The 20,870-nt window shown below is 51.5% G+C and overlaps 1 protein-coding gene and 1 pseudogene across 2 annotated transcripts in view; one reads left to right on the top strand and one right to left on the bottom strand.

Annotated features, from left to right (window-relative positions):
* Positions 1-20,870, top strand: part of LOC144178098 (protein zwilch homolog) — a 261,163-nt gene that overhangs the window by 184,511 nt on the left and 55,782 nt on the right. The gene's annotated exons all lie outside the window — the stretch shown is intronic.
* Positions 1,936-4,612, bottom strand: LOC144180254 (uncharacterized; annotated as a pseudogene).

The raw sequence follows: 20,870 nt of genomic DNA, 5'->3' as shown, positions 1-20,870 counted from the left end.
GCGTCAGCTACCACGTTCGTGTTCCCCTTTCGCGTAGTGCTGTATCAGGAGAGCCCAGCGCGCCAGCCTACCCGCAGGCTCCCGGAGCCGCATTAGCCAGCTGTGAGCGCACTGTGATCCGTTTGCACGACGAGTTTCGTCCCGTCAAGATAGAGTGTACGAGGTTTCGGCGCACGTTAAAGATCCCCAGGTGGTCAAAATTAATCCGGAGCCCTCCACTACGGCGCGCCTCATCGCCTGCGTTGCGTGGGCGCATTAAACCCTACAATCAATCAATCAGTCAACCGTCAAGATAGACATCGAACTTCCGAAGTGCAAACACGATGGCGAGGCATTCCCTTTCAGTCACGGAATAGTTCCTTTTAGCAGGAAGCAGGGAGCGGCTAGCGAAAGCCAGTGGCCTCAGCACACCATCGTATTCCTGTAGAAGGACAGCCCCCAGTCCCAGATCGCTGGCGTCTGCACAACGAACTCTCTGGTCAGGTCGGAGAGCCTAAGTTGCGCTGTCTCTGCAATGGCGTTAGACAGGTGACGAAACGCTTGTTCGTGTTCAGGCTCCCATCACCACGCAGATTTCGACAACAACTTTGTCAGGGGTGCCTGCACGCTGGCACAGGACGGAATGAACGGCCGGTAGAAATTGGCCATTCCCAAGAAGCGGCGGAGGCTGTGCACGTCCTTCGGCGTAGGGAATTCAAGGATTGCTCTGAGCGTCTCCCAATCAGGCTCGATGGACCCGCCGCCGAGCGTAAACCCCAGTAGTGAGACTCGGGTCTGCGCAATCTGGGCCTTCGCGGGGTTCAACATCATACCCGCAGCCCGCACCCTCTCGAGCACGTCGGCGACATGGCGCAGGTGCTCCTCGAAGGTTCGTGAATAAATCACGATGTAGTCCAGGTAGCACATGGCGTGTGACCATTCGGCTTCCCCTAGGGCGCGGTCCATGAGCCTCTGAAACGTCGCAGGACCATTGCAAAGGCCAAAAGGCATGCGAGTGAACTCAAAGAGTCCTCTGTGGCACGTGAAAGCCGTTTTGCTCTGATCACTCTCATCCATCCGGGCCTGTAGGTACCCCTTTGAAGCATCCAGCGTGGTAAAATACCTCGCGCCTCCCAGGTTTCCTACTATGGAGCTGATCGTCGGGAGCGAATAGGCATCCTTTCTAGTCAGTGCGTTCAGGCGGCGGTAGTCGACGCAGAGCCGGTAGGTGCTGTCTTTCTTCAGCGCCAGCACAATTGGAGAAGCCCAGGCGGTGCGAGAGCGGTGAATTACACCATCGTCTAACATCTCGTCCAGCAGCTTATTGGTCACCTGCCTTTTGGACGGACTGATGGGCCTTGGGTTGCACTTCAGAGGAAGGGCGTCTCCAGTTTCGATCCTGTGAGTCACCAGGTCGGGGCAGCCAGGTCTCTCGGTAAAATTCTCGTCGTACCGATTTAGCAGCCTCGTTAGACGGACCTGCTGCGAGTGATCCAAGTCAACCGCATTGGTGCTCCGTGCGTAGCCGTCCGATCCCGCTGGGGACAGGAAAATGCTGATCTTTCAGCTTGGGGAATTTCCTCAGAGCGCTCAACGCTGCGCGCATCCGGCGCCTTCGCTTCAGTAGCAGGCGCGGGCGCTGGCGGGCTAATGAATGGCTTCAGCGGCGAGAATGCTGCTTCGCGATAGCCGCCATTCATAATGTCAACGGTAATTCCAGTTTTCAGGAGAAAATCTCGACCGAGAATCACGGGCACACTGAGCCCTGGGAGGTGAATGAAACGAGTGCGTCTCGCCTGGTCTCCCCATCTGACCGTCAACCTCGCAGCGCCAGCCGAATGCGCCACACCTTTCGCCAGGTTGAACGTCGTTAAACCTGGCGAAACCAAATGCACAGAATGCTCTTGCAGGTGGGACAAAACCTCCTCACTGAACAACGATGCACTGGCACCCGTGTCCAAGAGAGCCGCAAACTCGCGGCCAGCGATTCTGACCGGAATAAACGGTGCGTTGCCGCCGGTTAAAAGGCCTGCGCGGCACGCAGAGGGAGCGAGCGGGGTTTTGGTTGTCTGTGCGATCACAAACGACCGCCGGCGGTGTTTCCCGCTAGAGATGCCTCCACAGGGCACTCTCTGACCATGTGCCCAACCGCTCTGCAGCGGAAACATCTCACCCCTCCTCGCGCTTGGTTGCGAGCAGCACCTCCCTCCCTGGGACGCCATGGAACCAGGCCCGAGGGTGGCTCACTGCACGCATTTCTCCCCGCTCCGACAACTTCGGGCACACCGCGTCCCGGCAAACTAGGCTGGGAGAACGGTGCAGCATTGGATGGGCTCCTGGGCGGGACAAGGCCTGTGGGCCCGTTGTTGCGCGTACCACGTCCAAAAGGCCCGCAATTGCCTGCTCTCTGCTGGGCCGGCGCAGCGGAGGCTGCGCGCCTTGCGTAGGTGTAGGGGTCCAGGGCGCGTTTGCTCAGGCCCCATACCGCATTTGACCCGCTCGAAAAACACGCCGCTGAGGGGTCTGCGGTTTCGTGCCTCCGGGGCAACGGCAGCGGCCTGTTTCACGTGCACCTCGGCTTGAGCGACTCACTCGCCGGAGGCGGCGGATGGTAGGCGCGCGCGGCTAGACTATCGCCTTGGATGCGCTTCGCCTGGACAGCCAGCTTCGAGATCGCGGAAACGATCGCCACGCAGGTAGGCCGAAAAGGTTGGATGTGCCTGCCGGACTACGCGCTCAACGCGCTCCTCATTCGAGGCGTGGGGCTCAGCGATAGCAAACAACTCATCCGTTGTTCGTACAAACTCCTGCAAAGATTCCTCGGGAGCCTGTGTCCGGAGCTCCAGCTCTCGCCGCATCCTACGCTCGTAGTCAGCTGGTAGGAATTCACGCAGGAATGCCACGCGGAATTCCCCAAAGTTCGCTGCACGGTGGCCACTGAGCCGGTACCACCTAGCCACCGTTTCCGTCAATGTCACTGGAACAATGCGTGTGAGGATTTCCTCATTGTCCAGCCCCATAGCCTGCTGGTAGTGCGCCAACGAATCGAGAAAATCTCTGGCACTGATCAGATCGCCAAGCCGCGGTATGTTGGTGCGGTTAGCTTGATAGCCGGGCGATGGGCTTGCGGGCAGTGAGGAGTGCCTCAACCGAGCCAGACAGGGACTGAACCATTTGGGCGGCGTTTTGTAGCAAATGCTGCGCATTCAATGTATTCCATGGTGCTTCGGCAGCTCGTTCGAGCGGTGGGGTCGTGGCCCCAAGCTCAATGAGAGGGGCAGTCTCCGAAAAAATTTCTCCCACCTCCCCTCGCGGGAACCCCTGTGTAGATGCGACGCATAGGGGGTTCCGTTGTTGTTTCCGTTAGGTTGATTCTCCCATCGCGTGAAACGTGCCGTGAACCCCATGCCGCGGCTATGACGCAACGTGGCGCGGCTATGACCCAACACAATCCACTCTAATCCAATCCAATCCAATGCCCCTCGCGAGAGAGTGATCGCTATCGGAGAGGAAAGGGGGTGAGCGACGGAGAGCGCAGCTCGCGCGGCGAGGAGAATGGGGGAGGGGTGTGGACGGACAACAACAACGCCGTATGGAGGGACAAGGCGAGTGAATGAGATGCAGTCGAGGGGGTGAGCGGCAGAGAGCGCAGCTCGCGCGGCGAGGAGAATGGGGGAGGGGTGTGGACGGACAACAACGCCGTATGGAGGGACAAGGCGAGTGAATGAGATGCAGTTGAGGGGGTGAGCGGCGGAGAGCGCAGAGAGCGCGGCGAGGAGAATGGGGGAGGGGTGTGGACGGACAACAACAGCGCCGTATGGAGGGACAAGGCGAGTGAATGAGATGCGGTCGCATCTAAAAAAGGCCGTTGCCAGAATGAAGCTGGCAACCGTTCAGGCTGATCTGCTGTCGTTCAAAGCCCGCGGGGGCGGCTGCAGCGCCTGCACGCCTGCATCACTTGCGCCGAATTAGGCGAGTGTATAGACAGCACGGGCTCTGGCTGCGCGCAACTGCCGTAAAATTCTGAGCAAGCGCCCCCACCCGTGCAAGCGCCCCCCCACCAAATTTCCGCGCCATTCCGGGAAAGCGCCCCCCCCTCCCCCCCCTCCCTCCGTGCAGTTATCACGCACCGCGCAGGCAACACTGGCTTGCCGGAGCCAGTCTAAGAATCCAATCCAATCTGCTTCAACCGAACGCTACACGCCATTTGTTTCTTTGTTTTGGCGGTGGTAGGTCATGCATTCCTACACAGTTGCAAAGAAAATCGAGGTGATCCGATGGCACCGAGAGCACGGGAAAAACGTGCACCACACCTCTCAACAGTTCAAGCTCGACCGAAAGCGCATATGGGAATGGGTGAAGAATTTTGACAATCTCCTGCAGCAAAACTTCGGAAAAGCAAAACTTCGACGGAAGCTAAGCAACGGCGCCCCAGTGTTCAGCGAGTACATGGACGATGCGCTGTTCGAGTTCTTAGAGCGCGAAAGAAGCGCGGGATGCGCCGTTAGCAACCAGCTGCTATCTGAAGAGGGTGTGAAAATAGCAAACAGCATGCAGTTGGGTAACTTTGTAGCTTCCAGCCACTACATAAGCAGGTGGAAGCAGTGGTTCGGTGTTGCAATGCGCCATGCCATGAACGATAGCCAGAGGACGCCCGAGGAACCTGTGGAGGCAGTAAGCGCCTTCCGGACTTCCGCGAACTCCCTGCGATGGCGAAACGACGATAAAAGGCAACTTGAAGAAGCCGTCGCGGCAGCAGGTCCTTGATTTTGTTGCCGAGGCGTGGGCTGCTGTACCGGAGGAAACAGTGGCGTGCTGCTTCAAGGGGTGCGGCATTGTAAACGCACTCGCTGGCTCCGAGGATGGCGACCTGCACGGCGGGCTGGCAGATGTCGGAGCCGTGGTGCCAGAAGACCCGGGCGGACTGCAAGACGAGTGCGCCGAACTTTTTTTTGCTACAGACTCTGGGGAGTCTTTCGATGGTTTCGAAAGGGACGAACAGCAGTAAGATCAAGCCGTGGCAGCCGAAGACTGGGGCAGCAGAGTGCTGCCAACTTTTTTTTTTTTGCTGCTAAGTTTTTTAATGGTTTCCAAAGTAACTAACAGTAACATCTTTTGCGTAATAAAGTTCATCTTCCTAATGAAAGTTTAAAACCACGCGCACCGCGTTTTTTTTTTTGCCGGGATAGCGCCCCCCCCCCCCCCCCCTTCATTTTGCCGGTAATTCCGACTTGCTGAGGGGGGGCGCTTGCTCGGAATTTTACGGTAGGCGGGAGCCCCGCTACAGATGGTGGCGTGGGAGTGAAACTCGTGGCTGCACAGCGGGGGTGCCCGCAAGTAGCCGCGACAGACCACTTTATGGGGCTGTTCGTGTTCGCAACCAACGGGCAAAAATCTGTCACAGCAGAAGCCTCCGGTTCAGGCTCCACAGCGTAAGCTCCGTAAGGAGCAATAAACGAGCCTAAGGGCATCTTGCTATCTCTACCCACAGGGGATGGCAAAAGCAGAAATCTCGCGTACACCGCTCCGGGTGGCGGCTGTGGCCGTTCTCCCGGAATACGTGTACTGCCACTCCAGGTGTGGCGTGGTCGCACCGTTGTACTCCCCAGAGGGGCTGCGACAGTGAGGGGTGTACGTACGCTTGCTTACGGAGGGGCAGTCGCTTCGTCCCCGTAGCAGCTACTGCTAGCGGATGGTGGTCCCGAGGCCAAGCGGTGCGTAAGGATCAAAACTGATTCCGATCGCCTACTCAGCTTTGTTAATTAGCGGCCAAAGGCTAATGAGCCAGTGGCCCCACGTTGGGCGCCAGTTTGGGGTCCCTACCTCACAATATGCACCACCCTAGCATTGCACAAGGCATGCACTCATGCACACTGCGAGGAACCACCGCGGGTTCAAGCTATTTGAGAACGCTCACTGAACTGAGACGCCGTCGCGCCAGCTCAACGCCGCCTCTGTTGGGCAGGTGGAGTAGGGGGCGACAAAGGAATATGCCCAGTGTAGTACATCAGAAGAAGGCGTTTATTTGCGCCAACCCCTTCAGTTACATTTCAACATCCCCGTGGGTGAAAAGGGGCGATGGGCGATCTGGCGCCACGCGCAAGTGTGCGCGTCATCGGTGCGCTGAACCGGTGGGCTCAGCAATAAGGGCAAAATCTGGGGTGCTGGCCGATGTGCTCGCAATAGAAAGACACTGTCCTTCCGTTCCTAGGCGCATACCGCACAACGTGATCGTCGAGTGTCAGGTACGGCTAATATGTGAGCGAAGGGACTGAGGATCAACCGAAGACACGGGCCGGCAGCCGGAAGGGCTTGCGGGCTTAGAGCCAGCGCAAAAGAGCTGCGACCGGGCAGTGAGGAAAAACGTTACGCACCTTCGGCTGTCCTCCTGAGTGTCTCCCCGAACGGACCCCCGTGCAGGGCGCGCGTTCGCGTCCCGGCGAGAGTGGGGTTCGGGAATCGTTCAAACGGGCCAATGAGGTGAGGTTAGCTCCAACACCAGGGCGGAGCGCCCGCTGCGTGACAGTGTTTTATCGCCGCAACGGTCGCTGCAGCCTTCACCTCAGGCAGGAGTTTGAGAAGACGGCTCGGCTCTACACAGTGGTAGGGTGCCTCGATGCGCGCCCGCTCCGCTGAGGGTGAGGACAACCGCGTCGTCTGCTAGCGCGACCGCCATATTCTTGCATCCGCTGGCCGCGGGGCGCGCGTTTGCTGCGTGACGCGCCTTGATAGAGCTGGTCTCGCTAACAGTGTGGGCTTGATTTGGCTTTACTTTTGATATTCGTTCCTTTTCTAGGGTATATGAACAGAAGAGTACGGTTTTGGTGAAGGGTTCTCTATTATTGAGATGATTAGCGAAGGTATGGTGTATCACGTGTGTTTCTGTTGCGCTACATTTGATCCCTATGAATTACCAACTAGCCCAGTCTACAGCTTTACTTTTGGTGAAGTAAGCATGATGCGCCGGGGTGACGCTTCGGGACTGAGAAAGGTCGCACACCTTCTTACAACGAGCGCCTTATTTCATGATACAAAATGAAAGAACTGAAGATGCAAAGCGCCACACGTTTCATATCGGCCCGTCCGTTTTTATCAATCAAATATAAAAAGGCCGCAAAAGCATGATGAAACCTCCAACATAAACGCATAAAACCGTACGTCTGGTATCTAGAAACAGCCACACAGACAAGCTGACAATCAGGGGTTTCCCCAGGCATCGAATCAAGGGGGGGGGTGTCTCAATGGCTCTGGGGGGGGGGGGGTTCATAAACTAGAAAAGCTGTTTTTTTATCCCACTAGTTAAATAATAGGCGTCTGTTAACCAAACGCTCATCCCCGTGACGAATCGATATGTTATTTGTTCGCAGTTCTTATAATTAAACTTGCACACGTCTTACTTGACGCAGCGTGACGGACTTTGCCCCTTTCCTTTGAAACCCTTTTTTGTGTGCACATACGAACTTGCCACGAGCTGTCGAAAAAAAGGAAATAAATACGTGCAACGCTAACAGCAAGCTCGGGGGGCGCACTTTTGTTTATTTTGCCCGAGGCTACTGCAAGAATAGCACACGGGCAGCCCGCGCATGCGCAGATCGATACTGAAAAAGGTCCATACAAGGACTGACAAGAGTGAAATTTGGGGATTCAAGGGGGGGTGTCCAGAAAAACTAGGGGGGGGGGTCTACACACCCCCTAGGGGGGTGTAGGGAAATCACCTCTGACAATAGCCCCAAATGGATTTGGCACTGCTGAGAAGCCGGGTACAGTGGTGATCTCGCTTAGGGTGAACATGGAAGCGCGTGCGCGCCGGTACCATCAGAGCAGCCTACCGTCGGCCGCGCGAAGCATCGCGCATGCGCTGTGGGTGTCGAGCCGTAATTTGCTTTGAACGTGCGGATTGCGTCATCGGAGCGTCTGATCATCTTCTGATATGCTGTGCGTCGTCTGCTAATGGTGCCTCGCTTTGAACACCGAATCTTCAAACCTTGTACGAACATGCCTAAGAAAAACCACAAAGTATCTTTTCCACCGTAAATTGAATCGGGGTTGTAGTGCCCCAGCTCACTTTAAGCTCTCAATTTATTTCTGACAAACATTGTGGGCATGGGCTCCTTTGGTTTCAGCGGCAATTACTTAAAACAAATAAACTGCTGTTTCAATTAACGTCATCTTTTTATGGAGTCTCATTGAAGCATGCTGGCGAGTTGCGAACTTGCGATGTGACGAACCAATTGCATTGCATTCAAGCTAATGAACGGATAACCACTCACTAAGAAACAGTTTTCTTGCGGTTTCAAGTTTACACTTATTTTTACAGCGCCCGATTTCTCCACCGCTTCAAGCACGATGAAGTTAGCAGACGACGTTCAGACGCTCCGATATGACGCGATGCGCGCGCTAGAAGTATAGCCTCGCTCTACACGCACAGCGCATGCGTGCGGCTTCACGCATCCCACGGTAGGCTGCTCTGATAGTACCGGTGGCCATGCGCACCCGTCTTCATCCTAAGCGAGATCACCACTGTACTTACACTGCATATGCAGAAGTGGTTCGTCGGCTGCCACTTGTTCCGCTTGATCTTCACCGTCCACAGAACTTAGAAGCCGCTTTTTGGGTCTCTAAGAAACGAAAACATCCTCGAAAAATTTTTAGAGCTGTTAGAACACTGGGGAACGCAGCACCCAGGCGTTCTGCAAGGAGACTTTGTGAAGAGCGCCGCTTTTCGCGCGCCTAGCACGGGAGTCGGCGGGGGCGGGATGCAAGAAAATGGCGGCGGCGCCTCCCGAGAACCGGTCTTGGCGGCGGCGACCCCTTCAAAGAGTGTCGCCACCCTCAGCGGAGCGGGCGCGCATCGAGGCACCCTACACAGTGGCACCGAGGCGAGCCGGCATTTCGAGGAGAGAGGGGGAAAAGTGCCGCAAAATGGCACAAACCTAGCGATCGCGCAATGGCTCGGGCACCAGGATCCCCACAACGTGCAACCTCAACCATAGCCGCCCATTCGGGCGGGGCCTTGAGGCGCGTGCCGGTGTAGTGTTCAGGGTGTCTAGCGACCGGGAAAACCGGGAAAACCGGGAAAAGTCAGGGAATTTTGAACAACCGGGAAAAGTCAGGGATTTGTCAGGGAATTTTTCAATAAAGTAGTACCAGTCAGGGAAAACCACTTCGGGGCCTGCCCACGCTGTTTTATAGCATCCTCGATTAACCGCACCGGTGCACACCGGGGCACACCGGTGCGCCTTTTCATCCTCGATAAACCGCACCGGTGTGCACCGTCCGTCCTCGATAAACCGGGGCGCACCGTCGCGGGGCAATTTTTGGTTGCACCGCCGCGCACCGACAGAGTCGACGGTGCGCCGGTGTGCGATCCCGAGATGCATCGCGGACGACGCCGGCGAAGGGGCTTCCTCCGCCGTCTGCTGCAGCGACGGCGCATCGCCGCACTCGTGTCAAGGCGGAAGGAGCTGTATATTGTTGCTGACAAGGATGGCGTGCTTGTGAATTCATCGGGCAACGATGCGACAGGCTCCTAACGGGCGGTAACAACGGCCAGGGATTGTAAATGAGGACGCGAACTTCGTGTACTTCAAAGACGGCTACATGCATTGCCAGACAGTTGGGGATTGACATTGGTTTCGTTCGATCGAATTATCATGAACTGTCACCGCAGTGCCTAGACGATGAAGACCTAGTTGTTTTGCTGTAACGGAAGGGCGGAACGAAACAGGCACTCGCATTATGGCTCAAACGAAGCTGAGAAGCAGCTTGTATGTAGCTGTTTAGTGGAAGCGGTGGCGATACGTTGTTCCGCATGTGTGACGGATTTAACTTGTGCGTACATATAATCATTGGCCTTCAATAAATACCACTTTCTAATAGCGCTGTGTCTCATTACAGTGCTATATTGCTACTTGTGAACGTTTTTATGAGTTGATTTCTTAGATCAAGAGATGGCGCCTGAGTAGAACCGCCCCGTTTGTCCTCGATCAACGCTCCGTGCCGGTACGCACCGTCGTGGGGCACTGTGCACCGCGCCGGTTTTGGGGGCAACACCGGTGCGTGTTTATCGAGGACGCTATTAGAATAGGGGAAACCAGTGTTGGAGTCCCCCAAGAAGATACACGAACGCAACACGTTCGCGGGCGACGAAAGCGTGATCCGCATGAAACGTTTTCTCGGCACGGTGTGTGCCGAGCGGCAGGCGCCGGCAACATGGCGGCAACACCGGTCGCAAAGTAGTGCGGTAGCTCCAAAGGCCGCTTTTACCGCTTATTACAATCTTAAAATGCTACTCAAGGCACAAACGCACTTGTGCAGGAAAGGAGCCACCGCATGCACGAAATCGTCGACGAGGCAGTGAAAATACCGCGCACGAATCGCGTGCAGAAACTCGGCGTGCGGTTCACGCAGCTCGCAGTTGATTTTAGGTTGCTGGGTGCACTTGCGCAGAGGGAAGATAGGGGCTAGGGACGACACATCGTCCCTAGCCACCCTAGGGACGATGTGTGTGGTGCCCAAATCACACGCACAACGCGCTTTTTTTTTCAGCCAATTTTAAAAGGCAGCGCTTTTCGGGAGCTAATCTTGAAGGAACTTCTTTCTTATGACATCAGGAGCCAGAAATACATAATCAAAAAGGAACATGACATGGTTTAGCATGAACCGCATGCGGCGTTTTCTGCTCGCGAAAACGCGCCGCGCACGTCACAGGCGCGCTGACGCTGCCGCGGAACCACCCGCGCGCTGCGCGCGGTGCTGGCGGCGGCGGCAACAAGGCGGCGGCTTCGTCCGCGGAGCTCGAGCGACCGCTTCTAAGCGCTCTCTAAAATGCCGCACAAGGCACGCACGAAGTTGCTTGTGCGGTAAAGGATCTGTTAACGTGGGCGAAAACGTTACTATAAAACATCATCCGCGCCGCTAGTGAAAGCGCCCATGCAATACCTGCCCGGGATGGTAAGCCAAAGCATATCTGGCGGAGCCAGCCGGCTGTCTGCCGCCATGAGGCGCGCGGCTCCCCATTGGCGCAAGTCGTCAGGCTCCCCCCACTACCGCTCGCCACGCGCTTCATTTTCTGAGCGAGGCAGAAGCTGCCGCGCGCGCGAATCGTCGACGCGGGCGTCAAAAAATCGCACGCGCAACGCCGACGCGCCCAAATCGCGTGTAAAAACGCACCATGCGGTTCACGTTGCATGTCGAGCCAGGACAATCAAGAAAAAAAAGCAAAAGCGCGACTTGAAGCTTCTATCCCAGACTCCCTGAAGCCGTAACTGAAGGCAAGCAAACCTCAAGCTGAACGAACTGAAGTTAATCAAAAGCAATTTGAGAATCGGGGCACTTGCAACAAATGTGTTTTTCCCTACTATAGAATGTGTTTTCTGTACGCTTTTTATATGCTTCACGGACCATTTCCATAGAATGGCGCCTGTTGTATAGGTCAGGGAATTTTGACTAAAATGGTCATGGAAAACATGGAAAAGTCAGGGAAATTGAATCAGGCAATTTGCTAGACACCCTGATAGATGTTCTGGCATATATTTTTACGGGTAAGTGGTAAGTACGATTTTTGTTGAGTACATGTTCTCTATCCCAAATGAAAGGGCATCCCTTAAAGCACCTTAACGAGAAACAGTTTTGCTGGTAACGCCCTAGAGCTTTTTAAATTTAAATTTTTAGGCCTACGAGCCGTATGTGTTCTCCCGAAAATCATGCTGGCAACCATGACATACAGTAGTGCGACAGCATACTTTTGTCTGTATGCGAGATGAAAAGCGATGTTTAAAAGCTTGTCCCCAGCTAAAAAAACTGTGAAGTGCGCTGGTCTTCCTGTCTCCGTTTAGTCCTCGTTTTTGTGTGCGCAAAAGTTACAGCTGTGAATTGCAGGCTTTCTTATTCCTTTATGTGTTTTTCTAATTCACTAGTCTATTTTGCACGAAGGCACCATCTTTTGGGATGGACGATGGGTAGAATCTGGATTCACGTTGTAGAGGTCTGCAGTTCGATTCTCGTCGGGCGTGTCCTGGTTCTCTTTTTTTTTAGCTGCCGTTGGTGTATTTGGAAACTGAAACTGAATATTTCAGCAGAAGAAACGCCCCTGACTCAGTCAGAATCGTCAAAGCTCCTTCAGTGAGTCTGTTTACTGAGCGCTACCATTGATTCTGAGCATGGAGGCCACACAGAGCAACCCAGCGGCGACGGGCGGCATGTGTTAAAAATTTTCGAAATAATGTTAAACAATAAATATACAATTACATATACAAATACTTGTGTTCAAAGGTTTTCAATAAGTGAATAAACGTTTCAGCAGTCACAGTAGCTGCTAGGTTTGCAGGTCACGTGACCGGGACACATACTGTAGTGTCAAGTTTCTGCACTATGAATCGCCACCTTTCCAATTTCAGAAAGTTTGGTGTCAAATTAAAATTATTTCCCCCAATTTGTTTATAAGTTGCTTGTGGTCACTGGGCTATATAAAATGCTGGCTTTCATTTGGGATGGAGAACATAAAAATCAGTTGTCTGTCCCTTTGAAAACTGATCTTGTTGGAAAGGGCATTAAATCATCTGCCAGGGCCATACCCAGAGGGGGTGTTTGGGGGTTCAAACCCCTCCCGAAATCTTTTCCAGGCAGCACGTAAACAATACTTACTCTTGCTTTCAGCAAAACTACCCCCTTCCCGAAATTCATAACCCCCCCCCCCCCCCCCCCCCCCCCGAAAAAAATTTCTGGGTACGGCCCTGTCATCTGCATTTTATGTTGCTGCAATTAGTGCCTAAGCAATATGTTTAGCAGAAAAAAAATGTTTCCTAATACCCCTGCTACACTAGTGTCCGAATGTAATTTGAACATAATGTCATTTGACTCAAGCGCAAAGTGGTGCTGCTCTACTGGGTTTTGAAATGCCATTCGGCTCAAATGACATTCCAGCCAAATGAGCACAAAAAGAGACATTTGGGGCTCGCAAATGCCATTTCTCGCACTCTTGCTCACTGCGTTCCTAGTCAGCATAAACAAATACATTAATGGTGTACTTAAAACAAACACAATATTTTTAATTGTGGGACTTTGTTTACTTCTCGTTCACTTAAATCATGATATCAAGATGTTATAATTCTATACTGTGAGCGCCAGTGCGAGCAAATGACAAACCAGTGTGTCTAGACAGCACAAAAAGACCTCGCTTGCGATTCAGAATTAAGCAAAAACTGTGTTAAAGCTTACGTTATAATTTGATGTCATTTTAAGGCCCAAGACTGCTGTTAAGTTTGATTGTTGCATTTTTCTGTAAAAACGACTCTGCAGCAGCAGCGCCATGCAGCATGGCGAGCAATCGTTAAAAGTTTTCAAATGCCATTGAAATTGTAGTGGAGCACGGCTGATTCTGAATGGCATCTGGGCACCAGTGTAGCGGGGCATTAGACCCTTAAAAATCGGTCAGTTTCCTGCTGTGTCCGTAGGGCTGCCCTGTTTTCAGCCCCAGAAGAGCTTCGCAAAACTGCAGCGCTGAAAAAATTCATGTTGTTTCTGGACAACACAGAGTTAGATGATATCGTCCGAGGTGTAATTTATTAAGTTGGTCCGAGTTCTCCAGCCGACTTGTGTTGAGAAACAAGTGAAGTGTAGGGAAGGAGACGCCAATATGCCTGCATGCTCAGTGATCGGGGTTCAGCGCTTTCAACCATGGAGCTCTTTCCAAGAAATGAGCTGTATCAGATGCGTATCGGTCATGCTGAAGCTGAAACCGAAACCAATTTGTCAGGAACCACCTTGGTGCAGTACAGCGGGGGACACAGGTCCGTCCGAGCAATCCGGTTTCCGACGCGGTGCATCAAAGTATCTAGCAGCTTGGATGCGCGCAGGAGCGGCAGGTGTGGCGGGTCATCAGGCAGCCAAACCGGTTCTCCGGGTGGACACATGTGCAGGGACGTGCTCTTCCCACTCATGTGTTTGTTCCTTAGCACTGCAGTTAGCTGCCTCCGCAGCTTTCGCTCCATTGCCACCGAAAGATGTCCCCGAGTGTAATGGCTGTGCAGCCTGTGATCAGGAGCTAGTTAATGTTTTGTGCTGTCTAGTACTACTGTGCATTCCTAAAGGAAATCATTTTTCTTCTTCATTGCACTAAGTGTTGACGTCGGAGCTTTGTTGTCAACTCATAATTAGGGCTGTTGGTTTTCAGGTTTTATATTTTAAAATCAGGGGCTAAAAATCTGGTGCTGTTTTTCAAACTGCTAATCGGGGAGAAGTTACGTCTTCTGTGAAGCCATTCCGAAATTGGGTTTTTTTGGGTTAAATCTGCGGATTTACGAAGTAAAACACTCAGTTTATTTTACATGGTATCACGAGCTCCTTAAATCTAACACATTAAAACTGGTTTTTATTTCAAGCTGGCAATTAAGGGTTTTTTCTAGGAAATGCTCTCTGAAATTTGGCATTTGTTTGGAACTGAATCAGTAATGATGACAGTAAAGAGCATCAACAACTTCTAAGAAATGGAGCATTTTATTTGCGAAAAGCTGCTCATCGATTTTGCACTCATCCTTGTGTGCATGCATTATCATCTGCTTGCCCAACATCAATTGCTAACGGTCTTCAATCGCTAACGTATCTCAACTGGGAGGAAGTTCTCTCGACAGCACAGCTTCCATTTGCCAGCCCGAGGTAGCGAGCAGTAAACTCAAGCCAATGCTCACCGAGTTTGGAAGCTGTGCTTATGGGGCTTGCTTTCGGCAAGTACGGGTTGAGAACGGTGGACCGTCAGCGTGCGAGTGCGCAGATTGCTACTTTGAAAAGGTCCATTCGGCGAGGAATCGGGTTTAATCCTATTCTCCCAAAACATGTTCGGGCTCTAAGAATCGAGTAAAATTGGGTTTTACCTGGAAACTAACCCTCCCTACTTATAATGCCTAAGCGATGAATGTCTGGCAGGAAAAGCAGCCTGTAAACAGTCAACATAGTGAACAATGGCCGAAGGAGAGCTTAGCGTTCTGCCCAGATGGAACTAGTATAATAAGCGCTAAAGTGCCGTCTAGATGGAATGGAAATGCTTGCGTTCTGTTGAGGCGGAACGAAAAGCCAATAGGGCTGATTGAACATCGTATCTGCCGGTCTCGGTGATAAAGGAAAAAAAAAAAGTCCTTTGGTGCAACTTACGATTCCACGGTGTAACGCCTTTGACTTAGAATGCAGCAGTCCTTATAGTTCGACCCCAGACATGTTTTTTTTTTTGTACGTTTTCCTAAGACAGAATAATGAAGCAGCCAGTACAGATACCACACCTGCGATCAGTTCTCCCGCAAATGTCCCTTATATTCTTGTATGTATTTCTGATGTCTCTGATAAGCATAACATCAGTGGTTAACCAATAGCATGATCTAAGTCCTTTGTTACAATTTGTGTGTTTAACGGCTACGTGACAGCAATCACACACACAAAAAAAAAACTATCTGCAAATTTTATTTTAAGCACCTCCAAGTTGCAATTGAGCACTTGAGCAATGGAGCTCTTGAATAGTAAGTGTGAGCTCCCAGTTTTCTCTTTGCTGACGGCTTCCACTCTGTCTTTTCTGGCCGACATTCGTCGTTAGGCTTGATAAGTAGGCAACAAAGCTCCGATGTCAACACTTCAAGCAATGGAGAATGAACTGATTTTTTTCAGGAATGCACAGTTTCTATAATATTTACTATAGTTGGTGACAGCTTAACTGTGCAGCGGCTTTTTCGACATCAGAGGGATTTAGTGTTCATCCGCAACCAATTGCGTCTCACCATTTGTGGGGCGCCGGCGAAGTATGTTTAGAGATGAGCAAAATAGCTCACTTCAGTGGGCGTCTCAGAATGTGTCCGTTGACTGAAGTGAACCAGTTCATTTGAATGGCTCAGCGATTCACTAACCTGTGTTAAGCATAGTCTAAATTATTGCTTAATTTAAGTGCAGGAACTTTTCCTTGTTATGCAAACCTTTCTTTTGTCACAGCAGCCGGTGTATCTGTACAGAAAAGAATTGGCTTTACTGTCATTACGAAGGTTTTTATCTGTCTGTGGTATTTCAAGATCACTCTTGGTCGATAGTCTACGCTCGTTACAGCGGATCCGGCAACAACAGACTTTCGGTTACAACAGACCATTTCTGTTAGTTTGTCTGGTCCCCATGCATTTTAAATGGAGTCCGCTCCGCTCACAACGGACCCGGCTAGAGCAGACTATCGGCTACAACAGACTAAATTTTAGGCGAAAATTGTTTCGACTGAAAGTTTATAGTGGACTTCCGCGATGCCGGCACCCGATGTGATTTTTCTTTGTTTATTTTTGCAAGAAAACTGTTATGTCTGGCAACATTGCTGGCAGCCGGGTCATTGGCGCAGCCAAGCCAAGCCAGTGCCAGTGGCTTTTTTTTTTTTTTGTGCGAATAGCGGCATGAGCGGCAGGGTAGCTGATTTCACTGTCGGATAAATTAAGCGTAATTAACGCTGTTGAACATGGGGAAATACAGGCCGACATCGCCAGAAGTACAGGCCTGTCTAAGCAGACAGTCCGCTCTACTGTCAAGAACAAGGCCGCTGCCGATAAATGCGACTCCGGTGAGATTGAAAACGGCTATCGAATACTCGAAGTGGTGCACTTGGAGGAGAGTCTGCCCTCGTCAGTTTTTTTATGTAATAAAAAAACTCGGGTTCAGTCAAGTTCGGCTTTTATTATTCCCACGCAAGCATCGTTCCCATTCCGTTCGGTGAAAAAGGTAAGAAATGCCTCAAGTGGGGGGTTGTTCCCCATCCATCGTGTGCAATCTGCCGGTAACCGTGCGCAGCCCAGGACCTCGCTTCTTCATTTTTGATCCCCTTAAGGGTTTTTCTTTTCTTTTTTTTTCCATTTCACAGCAGCCCCCCGGGGCAATTTAAATTTAAGTGAAATAAAGACGTGAAACAACAACAACAGACCAACTGGTCTAACTTTCGATTTTACAGCTGACCGTCACCAGATTATTTCATTACAGCTGTTTCAATGACCAGACTAAAATCGCTAAAAATGTGGAAGCTGCCTTGAGGGAACGTCAGGCAGCAATACGATTTGTTTGACGAACGGTTTCGGGAAAACCTGCCTCGTCGTGAGGGGATTTAAAAGAGCCTAGCTAATGTCGATGGCCACGACTGACGTTTTATAGCTGGTTAATAATTGCGCCTAGTTATGTTCTTGCTTTATTTGCTCAGCTTATCATGCATCTTTACATGCTTGACCGCATGCGCTAGGCCTTCTCCAAGTGCCGGGGCTAAGCTTTGGAAACAATGTTTATGCGATTCTTTGCCTTCGCGTGAACACTGTACAGAGGTGTTGCAGGCATGTAGAAAGACCAAAGTGTATGTACTATGCATATGCAATGTCGGTCAAAGTACCCACTTTAGGGCTCATACCCTCCCGCCCTCGTCGGATACTGCATACTTCGGCTACAGCGGACGTCTTTTTCCGGATTCAGAGGGTCCGTTGTAACTGGCGTAGACTGTATATAAAGAAAAAAATGTAAATTTTTGTCAGATTTATTATTTGAGAAAACACACTCTCTACTAATGAGCTGTGATGCCAAAAAAAAATGATTCTGGAAAACACGATACAAGAATGTAATTTTAATACATGAAATGTAAATTGTGGTTTATGAACAACACGTTGCTCAGTTTATTCGAAGCGAGGTGGGTCCAATTTTTGGCACCGATAACAGGCGGCGCGAAAGTTGCACACAGGACCAGGCTGGGCCAGCTGATACACCTCTCCTAACTCTACCGGAATGTGCCGGCACAATTCGTCCAGAGCCACCTGGTTCAGCACGGTTCTCTGATCGAGTGAGCAGCCGGCTGTTCTTTGGGGGAGCCGCTCTGCCAAAGAACTGCCGGGAGCTGGGAGCCGAGAACTGCCGCTGAACTGAGCGGATCGAGACAATCCAGCTCGTTCCTGACTGTAGCTGAGCGCACAAATGTAGCTGTGGGGAATACACCCAAACTTTCTTTTTTCGTCAAAGCAAAGGACCCCTGCCCAGGCGTGCGGTCAGAGCCCTGGCTGCCTTTCACGACTGGCCGGTGGCAGATGACGTCATATTCGGAAGTGCCGCCGCTGCGGTGGCCGCTCGGCCTGGAGATCTCATTCTGTTCCTGTTCAGATATGGGCCAGAAAGTCCTCTGGTGAATGAAAGGCTCACACAATCTTTCCTTAAAATAGGAGAGAGCCTGAGGAAAGTACAAATGCAACAAGTTCGTTCGCGGCGAGCTTTGAAGGGAAGGGGTTCTCCCCCAACGGCTTTGGTTCGCCGCTTTCACTACGAGCGCTGGTCACAATTCCTAGCACAATTTTTCAACCCACCATCATCACCTTCCCCAATTGTGGAACTTTGTTTTTACATTCGGACAGGCGGCAACAAGCTGTGTGCAGCGGCCTGCAATGCGTGCAGGCAGCCGCTAGCGATGCAGCCGCCACCGGTCGCCGCGTCACACGAAGGGGCTGGTGCCGGGTCGCTGTGCGGCCGGTCAGTGGGATATGGCATTGCTGCACATACGCAGTTTTAGAATAGGCATACCTGCCAGGTTTCCCGAATTTTCATGGTTTTGTACGATTGTACGACCGAAACAAAAATCTCCCGAAAACGCACCCATCTTCAGCTTAATCCTTTTCCCAGTATGGCCACAATGCGCCGGAGGTATACCTGACAATCCAACCCGACACCATTTGGCATCGTTATCAGTGAAGTGCTTAAAAAGCGTAGTCGGCCATGCGCAGACGGTGAACCTGTTCGTCCCATTGTTAGTTTACTGTTCATAGAAATGCAGTGCCCCTGCAACTTTCATTTACGCACGAGCACGGCCGTTCTGAAGGTTTAGCAAGTCTCCAGTGGTGTAGCTTGTTGCTAGTTTAGACGAAACAACAAAACAGTTCAGTTCCTGCTGTTTTGTTTTGCGCTTGCAGTACTATTTCCAGGACTTTCTGAAAAGGGCGGCGTTAGCAACGTCGAACATTTAAGTGGTGTACCTTGTTGGTACACCAAGAAACAGTTCATTTCCTGCTATCTTGTAAGTAAATAAAAAAATGTGTGTAAAGTTACCCATTCTGTTGCCTTCCCCCGCCCCCGGTAAGATCTCCCTAATGCCATCCCAGCAAATCTGGCAGGTATGAATAGGGTAACCGAGTGTTGGTGGCCCTCCAAAGGTAGAGGAACCCAAATGCAGCACGCTGGTTTGTGACGAGCTTTAGAAGAACACCTTCCCCAACAGCCCCAGCTGACTTGGGTTGCACGGATCGATCCGCCTTGGTTGTCGAAAACTTGGGCTTAGCACCGAGGCAGATATCTGGTCGCTTCTATCTCTACAATTGCGAATGACTATCCTTAACACAGTTATTCACAACACTATCATCCCCGTCCTCGCATGTGGAAGCTTATTTTCACGTTGATAGTCATTCTAGCTGTTGGTGCTATGTTCATTCTTGAGCGCAGGTAACGCCATCCATTGGCCTCTCGCCGCATCTCGTGCTCGGCCAGGTTCATTTGCTGCTGTCGACGAGCCTCCGCGACCGGTCAGCGCTTCGCATTGCGATAGAAACTCGATCACCTCTTTTTTTAATCAGCTTGGATTACAATCCCTAGCACAATTGTTTACCTTGCTTTTTGCGACGGCCTTGATTCTGGACGGTAGCGAAGAGTGGTTGCTGCCTCGGCATTCATGGCTCAAGCCGTTTCGAGAGCCGTACGGGCATGCACGACCGGCGAGTGTGTGGAGCGCTTCTGCGCGCTGAAAAGGCTTCATGCTTTCCAGCTTGCTTGATTTCTTCTTAAAATCAACCTGCTTAGCTAAGCTGTCATCATAGCCAGCAATGTTGATCGGGAAAACAAGCAAGTTCGGGAAACCCAGAACGCTGCGGTCCCACAAATTTTCAAATCTTCTTATAATAATGGGTCAGAAACTTAGGGTATTTCCGTATTTGTTTGAGCCCGTCGCTTTGCGTATGAAGCACAGAGCACCCAACGGCGGGCCCCGACTACTCATGAAGGCAATGGTAGTAGCTAGAGAGGCGTCGCTCAGGAGTGAGCTGGATCTTTTGAGCCGCTCTTATTGAAGAGCGGGTGAGCTGTAGCTCAGTAAAAGTGAGCAGCGGTTCTTTTGGAGAGAGGGAGCCCCTTCTCGCCCGCTCAGTGATCCGAGCCACAGTAGAGCCAACTGAGCCGAAGAGCCGGGTCAAATGAGCCAGTGCGAGTTTTATGCCATCTATTATCGGCGCGGGAAAGCAACTGCACTGGAGCTGTTCTTCGGCTGTTCTGCTCAGTTACTGAGCCGGGTCAAATGAGCCGGCTTTTTTGGGCGAGTTTCGCACCATCTATTATCGGCGCAAAAAAGCAACAGCCCTGCCGGGCCAGGTGGGGCTGATTTCCCAAATTCCTCCAGTACCTCCTGTCTCGGGAGAGCCGGGTCTTTTGAGCCATTCTTCCGCTGTTGGAAGCAGCTTATCTATGTACTGTCACGAGTTTTTATTAAGGAATTGACAGTATAGAAACATTTCCCGGTATATTCCAGTAGGTTTTAATAAACAGACATTTTTAGCTATTATGGGAGTTATATTAATACAATAAAACACGCATGGGCTTCCTTTCGGCTGAGTTTTGAGGCCTTCACAATGAGGTCATATTGGAAATTGCTGTACATTTTTTTTTATTTCCATCGGAGAGAAAATGTCGCCGTCGCTGCCAGGTGGCACCTTAAAACAGGCAGTGAAGTTGATGTCCAATTATTTTAGGTTGCAGTGCTAGGGGCCATTCACACCATGCAAAACTGTTAAGGTGCATGGTAGTTGGGTACAGTATGATTCACTTTCCCTTGTAAACATTTTTAACAGCCTCAATGTAGCCGGAACAGTGGTGCCCATTTG

Source organism: Haemaphysalis longicornis, unplaced genomic scaffold (assembly GCF_048455015.1).
Source record: "Haemaphysalis longicornis isolate Haplotype H1 unplaced genomic scaffold, Haemaphysalis longicornis Haplotype H1 scaffold_4, whole genome shotgun sequence".
In the NCBI taxonomy this organism is placed as follows: Eukaryota; Metazoa; Arthropoda; class Arachnida; order Ixodida; family Ixodidae; genus Haemaphysalis; species Haemaphysalis longicornis.
The sequence above is the reverse complement of the archived record's forward strand: the minus strand, read 5'-3'. Positions and strand labels throughout refer to the sequence as shown.